General features: G+C 45.4%; 1 protein-coding gene across 1 annotated transcript in view; it reads right to left on the reverse strand.

Annotated features, from left to right (window-relative positions):
* The window catches only part of AQP11 (aquaporin 11), a 73,368-nt gene extending 65,120 nt beyond the window's left edge, over window positions 1-8,248 (reverse strand). The window contains exon 1 of the transcript XR_013262261.1: window positions 6,817-8,248. The gene's annotated coding sequence lies outside the window, so the exon portion shown is untranslated. The remainder of the gene's footprint in view (window positions 1-6,816) is intronic.
* Window positions 8,249-14,758: the final 6,510 nt, after the last annotated feature.

The following is a 14,758-nucleotide window of genomic DNA, read 5'->3' on the forward strand; positions in this document are numbered from 1 at the left end:
AACATAAATTAACATGAGCTAATTAACTAGTCATCTAACCAGAATAGGTGACTCAGAGTTATGACCTTTCAGGTCAGCCTTGCCATCTTTTAGTTCAGAAGACAACAATTTGCATAAAAATAAACACAGGACACCTTCTCACAATAGCAGAAGCTCTCAGAAGGCCTGTCCTCTACATTGTAGACCATGGAATCCACATCCAAGCAATGCTTTGATTAATTAGGGATTGCAGACAGCATGGCAATAGTCTACAAAACTCTTACAATGCTCCATCATTCTGATACAGTGGTATTCATGTATCATAGATTTCTTGAGGGATTTAGTTGATAAATATTACTGTTCCTTTTTAAGTAATCCAAACTACATTCTCAGTGTGCATTAAATAGCTGTCCATTTTCTCAGTCACCCTGAGCCCCTAATAGACACAGGGTGACTTAGACATAGGAGGTGCATGGGGAGCTGGAACAAGGGTTGCCTTATCTCTCCAAGGGATTCTGGGATCCTTGGGCCCCCCACCTAAAGTGACTCCCGTCACAAACAAAATCTCAATTGATATAATAGTGTAATCTGAGAAAAGTAAGCACGCCCTTGGCATCAGAAGCTGGTATTGTCCCTCCAAGCAAATATTACAGTAGCTGATGAAGAATGTATGGTTGACTTGATGACTGCAATGACTCTAAAGCCCCATACACACTATCAGATTTTCTGCTGAGTTTTTCCTTCAGATTTACCAAAACCATGTAGTAGAAGGGCCTGCCTGATTGCATTCACATTGAAACTCTTAAGGTTTGACCTCATATTATATGGTTTTGGTAAATCTGAAGGGAAAACTCAGCAGAAAATCTGATGGTGTGTATGGGGCTTAAAGCAGCAAAGTATCCTCCTAGCATAACATTTCTATCATCATGCTTCACAGTTGGTATGATGTTCTTCTCCTGAAATACTGTCTTTGCTTTGCAACAAACATGTCTACTGTGACAAAACAACTTTATCTTTGATTGAGAAAACTGTTCAAGAAGGTCTTTGCATATATGTTCAATGGCAAACTGTAATTGTACTCTACGTTGTAATATTTAAAAGAAAACGCATTTTCTTTACTGGTTCCCATCCAGCCTATTACAGAATGATGCACGCCGATTGGGGATGAGGTGTATCCTTTGGATACAGCCCATCCTTGATTAGGGTAAACAGCCAATGAAATTGGCTCGTTACCACGTGACCAGCTGTGTCAAATCACAGCCGGTCACATGTAATGTTTGTTCACGCAGCTCGTGCACGCCCCCAAGAGGATAAGGCGTGTTCCTCAGCACAGTCCATCCCCGATCAGGGTAAAGTGCCAATGATAGTACCTCAGTAGTACCTGTCCACAGCCCATCAGAGTACCTGTCCGCAGTCTATCAGAATACCTGACTACCTGTCTGCAGCCAATCATAGTACCTGAGTACATTTCTGCAGCCCATTAGAGTACCTGAATACTTGTCCGCAGCCCATCTGAATACCTGTCCAAAGTCCACCAGAGTACCTGTCTGTAAGCCTATCAAAGAACCTGATTACCTGTAGCACATCAGAGTACCTGTGTACCTTTCTGCAGCCCATCTGAGTACCTGTCCACAGCCCACCAGAGTACTTGTCTGTAAGCCTATCAGAGTACCTGAGTACCTGTCTGTAAGCACATCAGAGTACCTGTGTACCTTTCTGCAGCCCATCAGAGTACCTGTCCACAGCCCAACATAGTACCTGAGTACCTGTCCGCAGTCCATTAGAGTATCTGAATACTTTTCTGCAACCCATCTGAGTACCTGAGTACCTATCTGCAGCCCACCAGAGTACTTGTCTCCAATGTGTTAGAAATATATTATAAATTGACAACTTTGTGAAAAAAAAAATGTGTTTTGATTTTCTTTCCTTATTTTCCAGAAACCTGTGGAAAGAAAATGATATGTTCAAAAGACTCATTATGCCTCATAGAATATATGTTGGGGTGTTTGCTTTCCATAACGGGGTCATTTTGTGGGCATTTCCACTGTCCTGGTGCCCCAGGGCCTTAAAGAGTGTGATAGGTTGTCAGTAAATGATATGTGTAATTCATGCTCCTAGAATGCCTGGGAGGTGCTCCTTGGATTTTGGGCCTCTGTATGTGGCCAGGCTGTATAAAAGTCTCACACATGTAGTATCGCCATACTCGGGAGGAATAGCAGAATGTATTTTGGGGTGTAATTGCAAGTATGTATATGCTGTGTGTAAGAAATAACTTGTAAATACCCCAATTTTGTATAAAACAAAAACAAAAAAAAATCTATTTCTTAATTTTCCCAAGAATTGTGGGAAAAAAATTAGAACTTCAAAAAGTTCACCCTTGCCTCTTACTAAAAGACTCGGACTGTCTACTTTCCAAAAAAGGTGTCATTTGGGGGGGTATTTGTACTGTCCTGACATTTCAGGGCCTTAAAGCGGAGGTCCACCCTAAAGTGGACCTTCCGCTCATTGGAATCCTCCCCCCCTCCGGCGCCACAATTGGCACCTTTCAGGGGGGAGGGGGGTGCAGTTACCTGGATAATCCAGGTAACTGCACCCACTTCTGGGATAGCTCTCTGCGGAAAGGGGCGTAGATCTACGCCCCTTTCCGAAAGTCCCCCACTGCCTGCTGGGAAACACACAGATCCCAGAGGCAGCGGGGCCATCCTTATTGCGCAGCGCAACTCGCGCATGCGCAGTAGGGAACCGGGAAATGAAGCCGAAAGGCTCCACTTTCTGATTCCCATACCCAAGATAGCGGCGGCAGCACCCGAGAGACGATCGAGAGATCGGCTTCGGGTGCCGACATCGCGGGCGCGCTGGGCGGGTAAGTGTCCTTATTTTAAAAGTCAGCAGCTGCTGTAATTGTAGCTGCTGGCTTTTAAAAAAAAAAAAAAACGGCGGACTCCCGCTTTAAGAAATTAGATAAGCCGTCAGGTACATCAAGTGTGATCACTGTTAAATGACTGGCACCATAGCTTGTCGACTCTATAATTTTCACACAGACTAAATAATATTCACTAATTTGGGTTATTTATTTGCAAAATTGTATAATAGAAACTTAAAAAAACTTTTTTTTATTTTTATTTTTTTTTTTGCTTTTTTTCATTTATAACGCAAAAAATAAAAAAAACAGCAGTGCGAAAAAAAATTATTACTTTTTTTTGTTGTTGTTTGGATAAAGTGTAGCATGACTGAGTAATTGTCATTCAACGGGTGAGAGCGCTGAAAGCTGAAAATTGGACTGGGCAGGAAGGGGGTAGAAGTGCCCGGTATTGAAGTGGTTAGTACACCTCCCATACCGGTAGAATTTTTGCAATCGCTTTCTGATTGTAGCTTTTAGCTTCAGTCACCACTTGAATGTGTTTGGCTGGCCAACCAATCAGCAGTGGTTTGAAATCGTCCTCACTTGTAGATTATTTTACAGAAAAATGATGGATTTCAATCTTTTTACATTTTTTGCTAGACTCCTAGGCATCCATAACGTTCTTTCTGAAGGCCTCAAAGAGCTCTGTTTATCTTGGAATGATTACACCACACATGTCGAAGAACATAACGCATTATACAATATGCCTGAATTATAAACAGGACAGGTTCCACTGGTATACTCCCCAAGAAGGATCTAATCATTGGCTGCTAATCTGGAACACACAAATTCTAATTTCATGGATATGAAGCAGTGATAAGTGTACGGGTGTACCTACTTTATCCATATGACATATCTGCATTTTGTTAGATCAGGGGTCTTCGACATTTCTGGTGTCAGTAAGAGGAATATTACCCCATCATTGGGGTCAGTGTGTCAGTGAAAAGCAATAGTGTCCCATTGTTGGCGTCAGTGGAAGGAACAGTGCTTCATTGTTGGTGTTAGTGGAAGGAATAGTGTCAGATATTTGGTGTTCAAAGAAGGAATATTATTCCATCTTCTATGTCAGTGCAAGGAATAGTGTCACATCATTGGTTTCAGTGTGAGGAATAGTGACCCAGTGTTGGTGTCAGTGGGAGGAACAGTTGCTCATGGACCTAATAAAGGCCCGCGGGAAGTAGTTTGGAGATCACTGATTTAAATTATGAGAATAAGTATAATAATAATAATAAGTATAATATGTAAATTTTATGTGTCATTTGTTCACATAGAGAGTTTTTACCTGATCAAATATGTTTAAAAAAAGTCATTTCTATGGGATGTACTTGGTAGAGTTTTTAGATCCAAAAAAAAGAGGTTATACATACAGTGCCTTGAAACAGTATTCATAACCCTTGAAATTTTCTACATTTTGTCATGTCACAACCAAAAAAATGTCAATGTATTTTATGCGATAGATATAATATATATATATATATATATAAGATATGATAGATATAAAGTGGCACATAATTTTGGAGTGGAAGGAAAATCATAAATGGTTTTCAACATTTTTTACAAATAAAGATGTGAAAAGTGTGGCGTTAATATGTGTTCAGCCCCCCTTTCCTCTGATACCCCTAACTTAAATCTAGTGGAGCCAATTGTCTTCAGAAGTCACCTAATTAGTAAATAGAGTCAACCTGTGTGTAATTTAATCTCAGTATAAATACAGCTGTTTTGTGAAGCCCTCAGAGGTTTGTTAGGGAACCTTTGTGAACAAACAGCATCATGAAGGCCAAGGAACACACCAGACAGGTCAGGGATAAATTTTTGGAGAAGTTTAAAGCAAGGTTAGGTTATTAAAAAAATATCCAAAGATTTGAACATCTCACGGAGCTCTGTTCAATCCATCATCCAAAAATGGAAAAGAGTATGGCACAACTGCAAACCTACCAAGACATGGCCGTCCACCTAAACTGACAGGCCGGGCAAGGAGAACATTCATCAGAGAAGCAGCCAAGAGGTCCATGGTAACTCTGGAGGAGCTGCAGAGATCCACAGCTCAGGTGGGAGAATCTGTCCACAGGACAACTATTAGTCGTGCTCTCCACAAATCTGGTCTCTACGGAAGAGTGACAAGAAGACATTGTTGAAAGAAAGTCATAAGAAGTCCCTTTTACAGTTTGTGAGAAGCCATGTGGGGGACACAGCTAATGTGGAAGAAGGTGATCTGGTCAGATGAGATCAAAATTGAACTTGTTGACCTAAAAGCAAAACGCTATGTGTGGTGGAAAACTAATACTGCACATCACCCTGAACACACCATCCCCACCGTGAAACATGGTGGTGGCAGCATCATGTTGTGGGGATGCTTTCTTCAGCAGGAACAGGGAAGCTGGTCAGAGTTGATGGGAAGATGGATGAAGCCGAATAGAGGGAAATCTTGGAAGAAAACCTGTTAAGCCCCATACACGCTATCAGTTTTTCTGCTGAGTTTTTCCTTTATATTTACCAAAACCATATAATATGAGGTCAAACCTTAGAAGTTTCAATTTGTATGCAATCAGGCAGGCCCTTCCACTACATGGTTTTGGTAAACCTGAAGGAAAAACTCAGCAGAAAAACGGATAGTGTGTACGGGGCTTTAGAGTCTGCAAAAGACTTGAGACTGGGGCGGAGGTTCACCTTCCAGCAGGACAACAACCCGAAACATCCAGCCAGAGCTACAATGGAATGGTTTCGATTAAAGCATATTTATGTTTTAGAATGGCCCAATCAAAGTCCAGACCTAAACCCAATTGAGAATCTGTGGCAAGACTTGAAAATTGCTGTTCACAGACGCTCTCCATCCAATCCTACAGAACTTGAGCTATTTTGCAAAGAAAAATGGGAAATAATGTCCCTCTCTAGATGTGCAAAATTGGTAGAGACATCCCCAAAAAGACTTGCAGATGTAATTTCAGTGAAAGGAGGTTCTACAAAGTATTGACTCCGGGGGGTGCCATACAAATGCGGCCTGCACTTTTCACAGATTTTTTTGTAAAAAATGTTGAAAACCATTTTTCATTTTCCTTCCACTTCACAATTATGTGCTACTTTGTGTCGGTCTATCACATAAAATCCCAATAAAATACATTTATGTTTTTGGTTGTAACATGACAAAATGTGGAAAATTTTAGACGGTATGAATACTTTTTGAAGGCACTCTAGCTTGAACAATTAAAATGTAAGGTCTATGGCTAGCTAAAGAGTAGGAAGTTATAAAAGGCAACCAGCATGTCTAAACATAAGATCAAGCCAGCAACTCAATCCAAATATAAAAGACTTTATTGGCTACATCGTCAAAAGCAGTACATGGGTGCCAACGCGTTTCGGCCGTTAGGCCCTAGTCATAACATTGTCATTGCTACCGTATGACTAAGGCCTGACAGCCGAAACACATTAGAACCCATGTATTGATATTGACCATGTAGCCAATAAAGTCTTATCATTTTGGATGTCACGAGGTTGCCGGCTTGATCTTACTTTTGACTGTGTGGAGTCACCAAGCCTGGTCACCGGTTTTTCCAGCCCCCCGGTCAGGTTATGGTTGAGTAGTGCTGATTACTCTCTGTCAACCAATATTTCTGTACTGCATGCTGCTAGTCTAACAGGTTTTCAGGCACTGGGGGGTGGAATATGAGTTTTTTAGTTAGCCTCCGGAAAGGAACTAAGCAATGTGATGATGCTCACCCATGGTCCAATGAAGGAGAGCTACAGCAGTCTTGTGATTTCTTCTTGGATGTGGAATTCACAAGACTGGTTGACCAGAATTACAAGTATTATGGAATGTTATACAGTTCACAGCAAACACTTTTTACTGCCCATTGCCCTCTGCTCAGCTAAGTCCACAGACCAGGAGGACAAGAAAGGTCAATGCTCAGCATTTATCTTCAGTTGAGATGACCTCTTACCTGCATAGACGATGACAGTGATGGTCGTAGCCACTACGTGTGGTTGTAGAGCGGCACTGACCCGGGGAAACAGATGTAGTATAAGGAACAGGCTCAGGGAACAGGCCATCTCCACCAAAACCCCAGACAAGGGGGTTATATTCAGAAAGCTCTCACAGTCCTTGTCCAGACCATGTAGAGGCGATAGCCCTAGTGACCAGAAATGAGGCATCAGAACCCGGGACAGGGCAGCGGCCGCAAACTGGGCCAACACACGGAGAGGGGTGTGTGAACTCCGCACCAGTCCCCGGAGCCATTGGTCCAAACTGCTACAAGGGTTACAGGTGGCCCCCTGGGAGGTCACACAGTGTAGCACAGTCAAAAGGTAGGTCAGAGTCAGGGACTGCCAGAGCTGCAAAGTAACCTTAGTGCCCAGCAGTACATTCTCTCTGGTGCAGCAACAGAGCTGCAGAGTGGACACCACTTCCATTGCCAGATCCCGTCCCAGACCAGCGGGCACTGTCCTCCGGAATAGCCATCGGAGCAACTCGCACAGCAGCACTGTGCAGCCCACCACTGCCGCAGAGCCCATCAGCAACTCCATGGTGCCCATTATCTACTGGGTGCGGGGGTACAGTCTGTGATACCTCTGATCTCCTGCTATAGAGGGGCACAATCTTCTGATGGGTACAGTCTGTGATATCTCTGATCTTTTGATGGTTACAGGGGCACAGTCTGTGATATCTCTGATCTCCTGCTGGTTACAGGGGCACAGTCTTCTTATGGGTACAGGGGCATAGTCTGTAATATCTCTTCTGATGGGCACACTCTGTAATGTCTCTGATCTTCTGATAGGTACAGAGGCACGGTCTGTTATATCTCTGCCCTTCTAATGGGCATGGTCTGTAATATCTCAGTTTTTCTGGTGGGCACGGTTTGTAATATCTCCGCTCTTCTGATGGGTACTGTCTGTATTATCTTTGATCTTCCGATAAGCACAGTTCGTAATAGCTCTGATCTTCTGATGGGTACAGGGGCACAGTCTGTAATACCTCTGTCCTTCTGATGGGCCCAGTCTGCAATATTTCCACTCTCCTGGTGGGCACAGTCTGTAATATTTCTGATGGGCACAGTCTGTAAAATATCTGCCCCTTCTGATGGGTACAGTTTGTATTATCTTTGATCTGCTGATGAGCACAGCTTCTACAGAATGCTTCTTTTGGCTGCAACTTTCACTACAATTCCTCTTGTGCCCAGTGCAGAAGTAAAGTTTTCAGTAGTGCTGGGATCAGTGCCAGTCCTTCTTCTCTGCTGGGCACGTCGCCTGTCCTCCTCCTATGCCGGACACAAGCAACCCTCCTGTGCTCCCAGCAGCTCCATGCTCTCCTGCAGTCCTCCCCAGTAGTAGTTCTGATCCTACCGGCTACACAATGCCATTCACTGCAAGCAATGTGTGACAAGGCAGGAGGGGGGTGTGTGGTTGACTTCATAGTCACATGATCGGTGGGTGGGGCCATGCTGTGCAGAGTATATAGCAGCATGCTCTCTGTGGATTGTGTGATTTTAGAGCGAATCCTTTAACCTTTTCATCACCAGGCATTTTTTTTTTGTTTTTTTTTATTGTTTTTTTTTAAATGCATGCAACCAGGTTAACTGGTGCATGCACAAAACATGTTTATATTCAGACCTCAGATCTGCATCAGGTTTGCCAACCTCCCGCAGCATTTTTTACTGAAAAAACATGGAAAATTTACTGGCGGAGCACATATTTTTAACTGGCAACCTGAGAAATTACAGAACTCCCATTGAAAACTAACACAGTGAATATTTTAACAGTATAAACATGATATGGAAACACTGAAAATACCTTTAACAAAGTCATTTGCTTGAAATTTTACACTTAAAAAAATCAACACAGCATGAAATTATCAGCCCCTGATATTTACTGGCAGTTGTAAAAAAAAAAATCACAGATTTTTGCGATCTGTCAGTAAATTGAGATTGGACCCTGGATGGCGGTGGTCTCGGAGACAGGTATGGGATCATGAATGAAAAAAGCAGAAGTAGTGGTGCGCTGTACTGTGACAGGAAGTCTAGCCTGAAGGTTAGTGAGATCTATAGGCACTAGAATGATCTAGAGATGTTAGACGATATATATGTCGTCACATAAGGCAACAGGTAAAGCAATGTGCGTTTTTTTATGTGGGGATAGTACGGAACTCTAAAAAACACTATAACGTTGTAGCATCAAAGGTAAATTCAAGAATAAATGCAAGAGTATATGAAAAAACACACAATCAAAATATTTGGAACAAGTGATTCCCAATGCGATTTGTTGTAGCTGTCAAAATCGCATAAAGTGCCAGTGCCAAAAATAATAGTCCGTGCAAAATTACTCTACACCATAAATATAGTTAAAACAATATAAATAAAGCAGTGAGCAAATTGATCATTCAACTATGCAAAGAAGTGGTAATCATAAAATAAAAATAAAACACATAAAGTGTCAGTGCTGAGGGAATAAATGCAAAATCCCTCTAAACCAATATAGAACTATGTATAATACCTAAAACAGTATTGGAGCTATGCAAAATGCCAAAGTGAAAAAGATAAAATATATCGGAAAATGTCCGTTACACTTGTGCAAGACCAGTGGCGATTATATCAGAAAATCGCATGAAGTGCTAATGTTTAAATAATAATACCATGTGCATTATATTTAGTAAAAAACAGTATAATTGGTGGTGATTAGGGATGAGCCAAACACCCCCCGGTTGGGTTCGCACCAGAACTTTCGAACGGACCCCAAATTCGTACAAACGTTAGAACCCCATTGAAGTCTATGGGACTCGAACGTTCGAAATTAAAAGTGCTTATTTTAACGGCTAATATGCAAGATACTGTCCTAAAAAGGGTTTGGGGACCTGGCTCCTGCCCCAGGGGACATGGGTCAATGCCTAAAATGTTTTTAAAAATGGCCGTTTTGGCGGGAGCACTGATTTTAATGACGATTAAAGTGAAAAAAAAAAAGTGAAATATTCCTTTAAATATGGTGCCTGGGGGGTGTCTGTAGTATGCCTGTGAAGTGCCACGTGTTTCCCGTGTTTAGAACAGTCCCTGCACAAAATGACATTAAACGGAAATAACACCATTTAAAACTGCTTGCGGTTTTAATGTTATATCTGGTTCCTGCAATATGGTTGAAAATCATTGAGAAAAATGGCATGGGTAGCCCTCCCTGCCCATTACCAGCCTATTTGGGTCTTGTACGCATATTAAGGGGAACCCTGTACCCATATTAAAAAAAGGAAATGCGTGTGGCCCCCAGGCCCTATATACTCAGAACAGCAGTATACAGGCGGTGCAAACAAGACAGGGACTGTGTAGGTTTGTTGTGTTAAGTTGAATCTGTTTGTAATTTTCAACTGGTACATTTTTAAAGTGTAGCTCCAGTCAAAAAAACTATTTTTAAGCTTTTTGGAAAACATAGGGAAGGGTTATCACCCCTGTATAATTTGTTTTGTAGTCCATCTTTTTTCATCTCACTTGCTGTTGTCTCCTTCCGTTTGCAAGTAGGAGATGTTTGTAAGTTGGATGTTTGAAAGTAGGGGCCTGTCCTATATGCTCTGCAGAAATGGCAGAACAAGGTGTTGGTTTTGCCACAACATTGTAAGCCCTCAAAGTGACTCTTGGTGGGCGCTGGAGCGCCCTGCTGTGAACGATTATTTCAAGAATTGTAATTACATGCCATTGTTGAACAGTGGTAGAAAAATTGACCTTTGGTGGTTGTGGTGCTGGTGCCACAACACTATAAGTCCTCACCGTTACTCTGGGTGGGCACAGGAAGGGGCCCTTCTGTAAAATATTATATCAAGAATTGTAATTACATGTCCCTGTTAAACAGGGGCAGAAAAATGTGGCCTTAGGCACTGGTGCTGGTGCCACCACACTGCAACCTCTTCCATATACTCTAGTTTTATTGCAGGAATTAGCCCTGCTGCAAAGCATTGCATCAAAAATTGTAATTAAACGCCCCTGTTAAACAGGGGCAGAAAAATTGGGCCTTAGGCACTGGTGCTGGTGCCACGACACTGCAACCTCTCCCATATACTCTTGTTTGATTGCAGGAATTAGCCCTGCTGCAAAGCATTGCATCAAAAATTGTACTTAAACACCCCTGTTAAACAGGGGCAGAAAAATTGGGCTGATGGCATCACCCAGAACCAGAAATGTTCTTCCAACATATCAGCGGAGGAGGAAGAGGATAGACAATCAACATAACAGGACAGTCACTCAGCATCAGCATAGGCAGTCTTGAAGGGATGTGATATTTCAAAACAAATTATTCTGTTACATCAGCTTCAGGTGCTTGGTAGCTGTGGGTGATCCTAGACTGATTCATCTTGATGAAGGTCAGTCGATCAACTGATTCGGTGGACAGGCGCACCCTGTGATCGGTAACAAAGCCACCAGCAGCACTGAAGGTGCGTTCCGAAAGAACGCTGGATGCAGGACAGGCCAGTAGCTCAATTGCATACTGTGCAAGCTCTGGCCAGTGATCCATCCTCAAGACCCAGTAAGCCAGAGGTTTTTCGGTGGGAAAGGTGTCCAAGTCTGACCTTGCCCCTAGGTATTCCTGCACCATGTAAATCAGACGCTGGCGATGGGTGCTGGAACCAATCATACCTTGGGGCTGCGGACTAAAAAATTGTCTGAAAGCATCAGTCAGATGGCCACCTTCTCCACCGCTCCTTCTGACCGATGCCTCAGCAACACGTTGTCCAGGACCAGGAGTTTGTAACCTCCCAGTCTCTGGGAACGCGTTGCACAGACCTTTCTGCAAGGCCTCCCGGAGATGTCTCATCCTCTGCTCCCTCTGCGATGGCAAGATAAGGTCGGCAACCTTACCCTTGTACCGTGGATCAAGGAGAGTGGCCAGCCAGTAATGGTCCCTCTCCTTGATCTGAAGAATACGAGGATCCTTCCGCTGGCTTTGCAGGATCAGGGAGGCCATGCAGCGTAGGTTAGCTGAGGCATACGGTCCGGAGTCCTCTGGGTCACTAAGGACAACATGATCCGCAGCTACCTCATCCCAGCCACGTAGAAATCCACGTGTTTCTTGGGACTGTAAATCATCCCTACAAGACTGCTGCTGCTGCTGCTGATGCTGAGTGCCAGCCTCCACCTCCATGCTGACACAATCATCCTCCTCCTCCTCCTCTTCCTCCTCCTCATCCTCTTCCTGTGTGATGGGTGGCACAGCAGGAACACTGTCTGGATAAAGGGGGCCTTGAGAGGCAAGGAAGTCCTCCTCTTCCTGCCTCTGTTCTGCCTCAAGTGCCCTGTCCATTATTCCACGCAGCGTATGCTCCAAGAGGTGGACAAGAGGTACAGTGTCACTGATGCATGCACTGTCACTGCTCACCATCCTTGTGGCCTCCTCAAAAGGTGACAGGACAGTGCATGCATCCCTGATCATGCCCCACTGGCGTGGTGAGAAAAAACCGAGCTCCCCTGACCCTGTCTTGGTGCCGTAGTCGCACAGGTACTCATTGATGGCCCTCTGCTGCGTGTGCAGCCGCTGCAGCATGGCCAACGTTGAGTTCCATCTGGTGGGCATGTCACATATAAGGCGGTTCTTGGGCAGGTTCAACTCCTTTTGGAGCTCAGCCAGCCGAGCAAAGGCATTAAATGATCGGCGGAAATGCACACAGACTTTCCTGGCCTGCTTCAGGACATCCTGTAAGCCGGGGTACCTGCCCAAGAACCGCTGCACCACCCGGTTAAGGACGTGAGCTACACAGGGCACATGGGCCAGTTGTCCCTGTCGGAGGGCAGAGAGGAGGTTGGTGCCATTGTCACAAACCACCATTCCTGGCTTAAAGCGGAATTCCACCCTAAAGTGGAACCTCCGCTGATCGGATCCCTCCCCCCCTCCGGTGTCACAATTGACACCTTTCAGGGGGGAGGGGGGTGGAGATACCTGTCAAAGACAGGTATTTACACCCACTTCCGGGCATAGACTCCCGTGGGAGTCTACGCCATTTCCTGCCCTGCCGCGCTGTCTGCTGGGACACACACGGGTCCCAGGAGATTTCCTATTGCGCGGCGCAACTCGCGCATGCGCAGTAGGGAACCGGGAAGTGAAGCCGATTCGCTTCACTTCCTGATTCCCTCACCTAGAATGGTGGCGGCAGCAGCCGAGGGCCGAGCGATCGATCGGCCTCGGCTGCCGGCATCGCTGGAACCCGGGACAGGTGAGTGTCCATTTATTAAAAGTCAGCAGCTGTAGTATTTATAGCTGCTGGCATTTAATATTTTTTTTTTTGGTGGAATCCCTCTTTAAGCTGGCGTGGCGTCAACCACCTCTCGGCCTGCCCCTGCAGAGCTGACAAAACATCCGCCCCAGTGTGGCTCCTGTCCCCCAAACAAACCAGCGCAAGGACGGCATGGCATCGTTTTGCCTGCGTACTTGCGTAGCCCCTGGAACGCCTACGAAGCACTGCTGGTTCTGAGGACAGAGCACTGGAAGAGGCCATGGAGGAAGAAGAAGAGGAGGGGGTGGAGGAGAGAGGTGTGTCACAACCAATAGTAGCATTTTGGAGGCGTGGTGGCGGAACAACCTCCAACACTACTGCACCTTGTCCTGCATCCTTCCCAGCTGCCAGAAGAGTGACCCAATGGGCCGTGAAAGACAGGTAACGTCCCTGTCCATGCCTGCTGGACCATGAGTCAGAAGTAATATGCACCTTACCGCTGACCGCCCTGTCCAGCGAGGCAAGGACATTGCCTTCCACATGCCGGTAGAGAGCCGGAATCGCCTTCCGTGAGAAAAAGTGGCGTTTGGGGACCTGCCACTGAGGAACCGCACATTGTACAAACTCACGGAAGGGGGCCGAGTCTACCAACTGAAAAGGCAGCAGTTGAAGTGCTAGCAATTTAGCCAAGCTAGCATTCAACCGCTGGGCATGTGGATGGCTGGGAGTGAACTTCCTTCGCCGGTCCAGCAGCTGGGGCAGGGACATTTGCCTGCTATAATCGGACGTGGGTGTACCGCTAGCAGAGTTCCCGGAAGCACTTGGCTGTGACACACCTAATTCTACACCTTCATTCCTCTCAGAGCAGGTTTCAGAGAGGACTGAAGGTCTAGTGGGGTTGGAGATGCCAGCTGATGAGGAGCAAGGAGAGGTCCGCTTTGTTCTTTGGTGTGGGTCTTTGAGGTACGCTTGCCAACGAGCTGCATGGCAGGTCAACATATGTCTCGTCAAGCATGTGGTGCCCAAGCGGCTGATGTTTTGGTCACGCGAGATACGCTTGAGACATATGTTGCAAATAGCAGCGGTGCGATCTGATGCACTCGTCTCAAAAAAGGCCCACACCAAAGAACTTTTAGAATAACGTGCAGAGGCAGCGCCCTGCACAGGCGGAGCTCTGCGGTGTGATTCAGTCGGTGTGCTGCCTCTAAGCTGGCCCCCGGAGGGCATCCTGCCTCGTTGGACATGTGCCTCCTACTCCTCCTCCTCTCTCCTTCCAGGCACCCACGTAGAGTCAGTGCCCTCATCATCCCCTCCCTCTTCATCGCTGTAGCAAACCTGGCAGTATGCTGCAGCTTGTGGAACATGACTGCCAGATTGCTGTCCTTCTTGAGCATCCCCTCTCTCTGCGCTCATGCTACTGCCTTCCTCTAGCTGAGTGTCATCATCAGAGCCCACAAAACACTGGGCATCCTCCTGGAGCATGTACCCAACACTGTGCTCAAAGAGTTCAGGAGACTCCTCAGGAGGACGTGGTGGGTCTAGGGAAGGAGTCACTGATGATGACATTGAGAGGAGGGAAGACGATGCGTTGGCAGCTGCTTTGCTAGTACCCTGAGACTGGGTGAGAGAGGATGAGGAGGATGAAGAGGGCTTGGTCATCCACTCTACCAAGTCGTTGGCATGTTGCGGCTCAACATGTCCAGCTG

Source organism: Lithobates pipiens, unplaced genomic scaffold (genome assembly GCF_037356315.1).
Source record: "Lithobates pipiens isolate NorthernLeopardFrog02 unplaced genomic scaffold, aLitPip1_a1.2 Scaffold_23, whole genome shotgun sequence".
Classification (NCBI taxonomy): Eukaryota; Metazoa; Chordata; class Amphibia; order Anura; family Ranidae; genus Lithobates; species Lithobates pipiens.